Below are 8,690 nucleotides of genomic sequence, written 5' to 3' on the forward strand. Positions count from 1 at the left end.
ACGACAGCAACGCAAGCAGAGAGCAGCAGTTCTGCCCTGTAGGGGGACAGCCACAGACATGGAGGTCTGATGTGGGAAGGACAGAGACACTCACTGCTAGGGGCTCGGCGCTTACTTTCCACGAGGCTCTAGTTCACTCTGGATAGTAAATTTATCTCTATGGAAGGAAGGCATGCATAAAAGCTTCAGCTCTTCTCACTTGAGTCTCTCATTGGTTTGGGATTGTGTCTAATTCCTATTGTATATGCTTAACTTCTCAATGCAAAAGCCACAAAGATCAAAACAAGTTTTGTGTAACCATTGGTGATGAGTAAAATTGGCATGTCTGACACTGAGCCTGTGTCCTCCCTCTGCCTCTCCAGGCTTTCCTGAGCTGTTGACAGGACACCAAACCTGCCCACCAATTAGGCAGGACAGCAGATCCTCTTTTACGCCTTATTAGAGTAGTGGATGGGGATTCTGGTTCTGGATTAGAAACACCTAGTTTTGAGAGTTCTAATCCCAGCAGCATCACTCAGTGGTTGGACAAATCCCTTCACCTTTCTGAGCCTGTCTCTAATCGGGTTGAATTAGATGCTCTGCATATTTAAACAGGCTTCTAAGAATCTATGAATTTGGACTCTCGGTATCCTAATAAGCAGGACAGACTTCATGACAGAGCTACAAGATCACCGGCAGTGATTTGGGGAACCTAACGCCAAGGCCTGCGATGCAGCCTGCTCTAGCCAGGCTCTTCCCCGTCGCCCTCACTGTGAGTTCCTTCACGTAGCCATGACCATCAGCTGATTGGTGTTGCTAACCAAAAGGAAGTGGTGGCCTTCCACCTCAAGCATATGCACAGCTATAAATGCAGAGAAGGGGAAGAAACATGAAAAAGAGTATTACAGAAAATGAAGTCATAGCACGCTGAGGATCTGAGGAGATGTTCCATGAGTAGCTTGGCAATGAATGCTCTCCTTGAAAGGCATGAAGCAGGACAGGCTCACACTGAAGGGGGCAATCACAGTCCCCCAGTGCAGGCAGGCAGCAGTGTGGGGGGGTGCAAGGTGGGAGAAGACCAAGGGTGGAGTGCCTTAGAAGTGACAGAGACCTGAGGGAGGAACAGGGAGGAGCGGGAGGACAAGGGAAGAGTAGATGCTCCCCAGCTCCAAGAAAGCAGCAGAAGCCGCCTCGCAGGAAAAGACAGGTGTGTGGCTTCGTTTGAATAGGGAAGGCATGGCCACACCCACAAAGAACAGGGAGTTCCTGCCACCCACACACCACACAGACCAGTTATGGGCCCATCCTGCCCTGTGCACATCCAGGTCTTGCCCTCCTCCTATCTCATGTGGGACAGGCTGCAAGAATGCAGCCTTAAAAGACTAATGCCTAGGGTACCTAAAAAAAAAAAAAACCAACACACACGTGGAAATACCCAGCACATCAGGAAAGCTGACAGCAGGAGAGAGAGGCACCAAGCATGCAAGCAGATGAACTGATGCCCCGGGAGATGGGGGTAATGGTGCACTCAAACAAGTAATAAAATACACAGAAACCTAATACATCACTTAAAAAAATCCCAAAAAAGTAACTACATTCCTTGGAAATTAACCGCCTGCTTGCTAAAATAATCATAGGAAAACTAAGTGGATGGACTGAAGAACAGGATGGACAGGGATGAAGGGCTTCCTTGAGATAAAGATTAACCTGATGGTTTCATGAAAACACAGTGCAAATGGCAAAGGGGAGGGAAAGAATGAAAAGAAAAAGTGCATTCATTGCAGCACTGTTTATAATATCAAAAATTAAAAAAAATCGACATGCCTATTCTGGACTGTCATAAAAATTACAATAATCACTGAATATGGAGACCTCCCCGCACCCCAACATATTAATAAAAAGAAAGTTCCAGAGTGATAAAGGTATTAAGAAGACATACACACCCCACCATTATATCTTCGGAAGACGTGCACACATGCACACATGAATGCACAGGACGAAAGAGGAGAGGTTAGAGCTCCAACTGCTCCCCAACAGTGGGACTGGGGGCAGGGCTGGGACTGAGGGTGGAGGTTAAGAAGGGCTTTTCTGTTGCTCGCTGTATCTGAATCCTGTACTAAAGGATATGTACTCGTGTATCAGTTATGCAATGGACAACTTTCCTAAAAGAAAATATTAGAAAGTTCTCCCATCTTGGAGGTCAGAGAAACTAACTTTGGCAATTGTAGTTGCTCATCAAACCTATCTGGACATGCCTTCCCTCCAAGACTGCAGGGCAGATTCCCAGAGTCAGCCCGCCTGGGAGAGGCTCTGACAGTTATGTCAGTTTTAACCACATACCAGGTACCGAGCACTGCAGGCACGGTCTCCATTAGGTATCAGAGCGAAGCCCCCTGTGACTGCTCCATTTACAAAAGAAGAGCTTACAAATAAAGAAGGGGGACTTGAACCCAGTGGGGCCTCAGACCCTTACTCTCAACCCGTAGCTACAAAAATATTCAATAAATGTCACTTTGAGGCATTGTATCCACCACATAATTCATATATTGTTAGCATTTAAGATGAAAACAACCACAACATTCTGCCTCTACCAAGCAAAGCCTAAGGAGCTTGGTAAGGAGCAGCAAGAGGTCATGCAGTGTTTCCCAAAGAGGCTGCGGCAGAGCCAGCCCTGAAAGCCACTCTAAGAACAAACGCACTGCAGGGTCATGGAAGTGTAGGACCACTGGCTGAGACTGGCTCTCTCAGAGAATCTCTGTACATGTTACCTGCACAAAGGCTCTGAAGATGCCCATGATATTTATCCCTGCTTGCTGCACTTTATTTCATCCAGCATTTCTCATGCTTACTTACTCGAGCAAGCTTCCCAGGGAATTCCACTTAGCACTGCAGTGTCCACTTCAGGAATCAATCAAGGAAATCGAGGAGAAGGCCAGCAATCTGCTTAAAGTCTCATGAGATCTCCATTTCCACAAAAATAAACATTCTCATCACTCAGATAATAAAATGTTGGTGTCGTATCTAATACAAAAGTGACATTGACACTGATGTAAAACATAGATGCTAACTGTTAAAGTGGAGTTAAAAACCATCTCTCACTAAGCATGATTCAGAATGCACCCTGATGGAAGAAATCATAAAAGTTCTATACTACAATAAATAAATAACCATAGAATTAAAAAGCTCTGGAGAAATATTTTCAATAATTATGACAGTGGATTTACAACAGGTAAAATGTAGATGAGTGTTAACAAGAGGCATATTAATGCCACAGATGTTACAACAAAGAGTATGATAAGCAATTTACATAAAACATATTTAGTCAACAAATATTCCCCATAGGGCTGGGCACAGTGGATCATGCCTATAATCCCAGCACTTTGGGAGGCTGAGGCAAGAGGATTACTTGGGCCCAGGAGTTTGAGACTAGCCTGGGCAACATAGCGAGAGCCCATCTCTACAAAAAAAAAAAAAAAAAAAAAGAAAAATCCCACACCAAATAGCCTCCAAACATTCTTCAGGTATTACTGTATGTATAGCAAGACTGAAGAGCAACTGTTAGACAAGAAGAAGAAGATGGAGGGTTCCAGAAAAAAAGAAAGAAAAATGGAACCGTGAGATTACTTGGTATATCTGACACTGTAGAAAATTGTGTCAATAGGGCTTTCATCTTTATGTCAGAAAGTTGGGAAGGAAATGATAATAGGCACAGTGCAAACTAAGAAAACACAAAAACAAAGCAAGGGTTTACCCCAGGAAGAGCAAAATGGGGTACGAGATAGAAAATGGAATGATATACCTTGCTTTAGCAGTAAACTATATTTATATAACCATAATAAAATAAACCAAATAACTTCTTAATCTCAAATGAGAGAATAATTATCCTGGGATGGTGTGAGAAGGAGTAGAAAGTGATGGTGGTCCAAAACTCCAAAGTCCTGAATTCTCAGTGTCAACAAACACTGTTTAAAATTAGTACACCAAAAAACTTTGAAAATATGCCAATCATAAGGAAATAGTGAGAATTCTAGAGGAAATAACTCAAAGCAGTACCAAAGGATGGGCAGAATGAAAAGAGGAACTCATTACAAATTAAAATTAAACAAAAAGAGAAATTAACTTAGGTCACACCAAAACATTTTCATGTCAACTCAACAGGAACTGATAGATGTAATATTAATAAACTACCAGGTTGACCACGGGAAAATAAAGATTTATCAGTTAAGACAAACCAATGGAGGGGAGAAATGAAAGGTCATATGTTGAACATTCAAATGCTACTTATAGTCAGGCAGAGTATACTTAAGTAAAGCAATATTTAAACTGTGGATATTCCTAAATCTCTGCCCTGGGCCCTCCTTCTGTTGAATTTACATTCTCTCCCCAGTTCACAGTATCCAGGTCGAGAGCCTCCCTCACCCTGCTCGGTAGACCTGCAGCTTGCCTGCAAGGTTTTCACTCAGGTCAAGACATCTCTCATCTGCATCCCAGGCTAAAAGCCCACTGTCTCCTCACACTTATGCTCCCTTCCAGCGCTCCAGGACAGCAGTGACTGCAAGCGCCTCTCCAGCTCAGAGCCAGGATCCCAGTTTCAGAGCTAGACACCTCTGAGCAGAGGACCAGAAAGCTCACAGTACTCCTCAGTAATCCAGTAATCATCAATATTCTTAACTGTCCTCGCTTGCTCCACCACCATCTGCCTTTGGCCAGCTGCCAGAAATCAATACGTGGTTTCCCAGAAAGAAAAGAATCAAGGGAGCCATTTGGATTTATTAAACGTACTGTAACATAAACAAAATATTCTTTCTTTGCATATCTTTGGTCTTGGCTAAATTCAACTGTCTTTAAGATTCCAGTTTAACCACCTTTTAAGAGACGTAGGGCAAACCTTGCACAATTGATTCATAAAGGAAAAAAAAAACCTCAAATTGATACAAGCTAATATTGGTCAGATAAAATTATAAGCAAATAGAAAATGTCCCTGATAACATCATATCAAAATGAATGAACTTTCCTAAAATCCAATCAGACTAGTTCTTAAAACATCTTCCCACAATCCCTCAGTAGAAAACCCTTTTTTCCTAGTATTCAAATCCAACCTGTTCAAATCTAAGTAGAAGAGGAAGGTGATAAGACACAAATGAGGTAATTTGATCATAATCTCTCATTAGGACTCTGCCTTCTGATTTTAGTTGCTTTAGAAGAAAAAGTAATGCTCAATGTGTAGACTTCTAAAACAAAACAAATTCTTCCCCAAAGGCCTAAATTCCTGTTGTTGTTGTTGTTTTCTCCACCCAGTTATAGCTAAACCAATCCAGAAGTAGTGGAAAATGTTAAAACCAGCAAAGCAAGAGTAGAAAAGTCAGGGGGTAGCTGGAAAAAAATCTATACAGGGAAAGTTGAGAAAGTAAAAATTAGCTATCACTTAGGCTTAGATAACTGACACAAACCCAGCTGGTTGCGAAGTTAACAGGAAATAATATTTCTTCCATGGACAGACTGCAGCTGTAAAGGGTGACAGTAACCCCTCCTGTAAGTAACTTCTGCTCTGTTTCTCTAAAATGGTAGACTGTCAGAAACTATGCTGTTTGAAATTATATTACAAAGATGAGACATCCACTCTTACTTGAAGTACCTCTATTTTGATCGGTATGATTGAAAATTCAGTAAAATCTTGCTATTTAAGACTCCCTAAAGAGAGAGGAACTGCCCTTCTAATTACTGGAAAGTGTGAAGTATTGAACAATATAAATGCACTTTCCTTTTAAAAGCAAACCGTAGTTCAGTGGAGTCTAATACAGACTCAGTCCCTCAGCTGCAGCTCTAAAAAGCTCTGAAAAACAACACTTTTTTTTTTTTTGGTAAGTCTTAGAGAAGCTCTCGTAGTGATAACACCTGCTCTAAACAGACACACAGCTCTTTATAGTCTTTATTTATTCCACTTAGTGAGAATATTCATGTTCTTAAATGTAAAAGTACAGAAATATTAATGCATGGAATTACAGGATTCTCTCCAGACTATATTGGAATGGCATGTAACCAGCAGGGTCAACATGTATGTTTACCTTTCTAAATTCTGAGCAATGTCTTTCTCAGTTCTGAAATTTAGATTCTAAATTTTAATTCCAAATTCTGAAAAAGCTTGAATTCCAAAATACGCCTTGGCACAAGCATATTGGATTATAACCATGGGCAAACAATGTGCTAAATAAGTGAAGTTCTACTAAGAAGTCTTCCATTAAAAAAAAGCAGAGAGATTAGACCTGCATTTAGAATATTAAATAGGGGCCTAACAAAGATCAGGGTGATTCATTTCTAAAGTGAAATCTAGCAATAAAATAACGTTTCTACCAATTTCATCTCTCAGGAAAGATAAAGACCTAAAGTATACACCCCATTTTTATCCTAGCTTAAAACTTTCTAGTTATTAAGACTATTATAAAATCCTATTTTATATTTCACTTCAAATACAGAGGCTTAAAAAAAAATCTTCCCACAATCCCTCAGTAGAAAAATCTCTTTTTTCCTAGTGTTCAAATCCAACCTTTTCAAATCCAAGGTAGAAGAGTAAGAGGATAAGACACAAATCAAGTAATTTGATTATAATCTCTCATTCAAATACACTTTAAAGTGCACTTCAAATACAGGGGATAATACAAATCAATTTCTGTTTTAATGCAAGAGTTTTCTAAATACGTTAAAACAAAAGTGCCGTTCAGAACAAAAATGATTTGATAAAATAATTTCAACTGACAAAGATTTCTCACTTAAAACACTTAATAATTTACATGTATTTAAGCCTTTTTGAGAAAATATAATTCTATCTATGCACTGCTTGGACTTTCACTGGGGAGAAGGAGGACATCAATGTATTTAGTTGCATTTAATTAAAATGCTGCCTGTGTAAAGGCAATGAATTTGTCCCTATTAAGACAAAGAAGTCAGATGGTAGAATCAATTCCATTTCTTCCAGGAACTCTCAGGGATTAAATGGTTCCTTTTTTTATTTTTAATACCAAGAATCAGATATGGCACAATATCTTCAACTCTTTTTTTTTTTTTTTTTTTTTTTTTAACTACACGCTGCAATGCTTTGAACTCTACTTGAGTTCGACTGAATCTTTGCTAAGTCAGGCAAAACTCAAAAAATATTTTGCAACACTGTTTCCAACGTAAAAAAAGATTCAAACTCTCACTTCTCCCATTGTCTTTCTAGTCCTTGAACATTCCAACAAAAGAATGGATTGCATTTATATAGTTTTTAGGTGGGCTTAAGGTTTTGGAGCCACATTGCCAAAAACAAACAGACAAAAAGAAACACCCTTAACTCTTAACTCAAATTTACATTTTACTACATAAAACTTTCTTGCTCTCCAAGTTCATTGGCTAAGTAAATTACTTGACAATGAAAACGTATCCACAAGAGTAATTATGCTAAATTTTAGTAGTGGTTCAGAAGGTTTGTTGTTTGAATGCAACTGCTGTTTCTTTCTGTAGTAAAAGATTTGTCTAAGCTCATAAGACGTCTGGACATTTCTACTTTGAGTAACTTTGATAAACACTGCGGCATTTTCCAGTGGATTCGTGTAAATGGCCAAAGGAAAATGTTCTAGCTCCAAGATCGACTTCCTCGCGCTGTGCCTGATCCCAATCCCGCGTCTCCCGAGGGCCGGGCCGCGACCGCACTTTCCGCGCTCCCTGGGGGCCTGGGCGCCCTGGGGTGCCCGGGTCACTTTCCGCACGGTCTGACCTCTGTCCCCTCCGCCCAGGCCTGAGCCCCTCTCTCCCGGCGCAGCTTCTGGATCCCGAGCGCGGGTAGGTTCAGGAGCGAAGCTGGCGGAACCCACCTGTATTTATTCACATGGTTTCAGCACTTTTACCTCGGCCGATGAAGGCCCTGCGGGCACCTACCCGGTGTGACTGGGCACACAAGAAAGGCAGAACAAGAAAGGGCATGAAAGCAGCGCGTCGTTCCCCGTAACCTCCTCTCCTTACCAGAAAGTCCCGGCCGGGTAGGGGACGCGGCCGCACCTACCTGCGCCAGGTGAGGCGAGGGCGGGCGCAGCGCGGGGCCACCCGCTCCTCCTCGCTCTCCCGCCGCCGCCGGGGTGGCCTCAGCCGCCGGGCCCGCGGCTCTTCCTCATTTTGGGCAACTTCCTTAACGCGCCCGGGCAGGCGGCCCGCACTTCCTCCCAGTGTCGCGCCCCGCCGCCCTGGCCCGCCCTGCTGACCGCGCCCATGAGCCCGGAGCTGGGCGGGAATCGGCTGAAGCGCCGGGCGAGGCCCGCGGAATCGGCCCGCGGAATCGGCCCAGGCGGCGGCAGGTGTAGAGGAGCCCGGGTGGGGCGCGCCTCTCTCCTCCCGCCGGACAAGGGCCCTTCGCAGGCAGAGAAGGTGGGACTGCCCGGGACATGGACCGCATCGGTCCCCCTCCTCCCCGCCAGCGCGGTGGCTTCTGTGACTGCCCAGGACCCACAGACACCCAGCGGCCCTTTCCTTTTGCTGTGCAGTGCCGGCGAAGAGACTCCACTGCATGGCATATTCCCTGGAGTGTATCTGGGTCACCAAACCAACAAGCTCCAAGCTACTGTGCTGGAGCACTCGGGAGGCCTGGGCAGTGCTGAGAGGGACCCTGTAGGTGAACACCAGACTTCACGGCGCACTAGTGGGCAATGGGGCACGCTGCTTCTGAAGGCTTTAATTATTACAAA

At 43.2% G+C, this 8,690-nt stretch overlaps 1 protein-coding gene across 5 annotated transcripts in view; it reads right to left on the bottom strand.

The window, feature by feature from the left end:
* SYK (spleen associated tyrosine kinase) overlaps positions 1–8,429 on the bottom strand; it is a 95,037-nt gene extending 86,608 nt beyond the window's left edge. Inside the window, exon 1 of one of the 5 annotated variants that reach the window (XM_016961119.4) lies at positions 8,015–8,429. The gene's annotated coding sequence lies outside the window, so the exon portion shown is untranslated. Of the gene's footprint in view, positions 1–7,826 lie in introns of all 5 variants that reach the window. The other 4 variants (XM_016961124.4, XM_063787680.1, XM_063787683.1 and 1 more) reach the window with 4 other exon arrangements.
* Positions 8,430–8,690: the final 261 nt, after the last annotated feature.

The sequence above is a fragment of the Pan troglodytes genome, chromosome 11, assembly GCF_028858775.2.
Source record: "Pan troglodytes isolate AG18354 chromosome 11, NHGRI_mPanTro3-v2.0_pri, whole genome shotgun sequence".
Lineage (NCBI taxonomy): Eukaryota > Metazoa > Chordata > Mammalia > Primates > Hominidae > Pan > Pan troglodytes.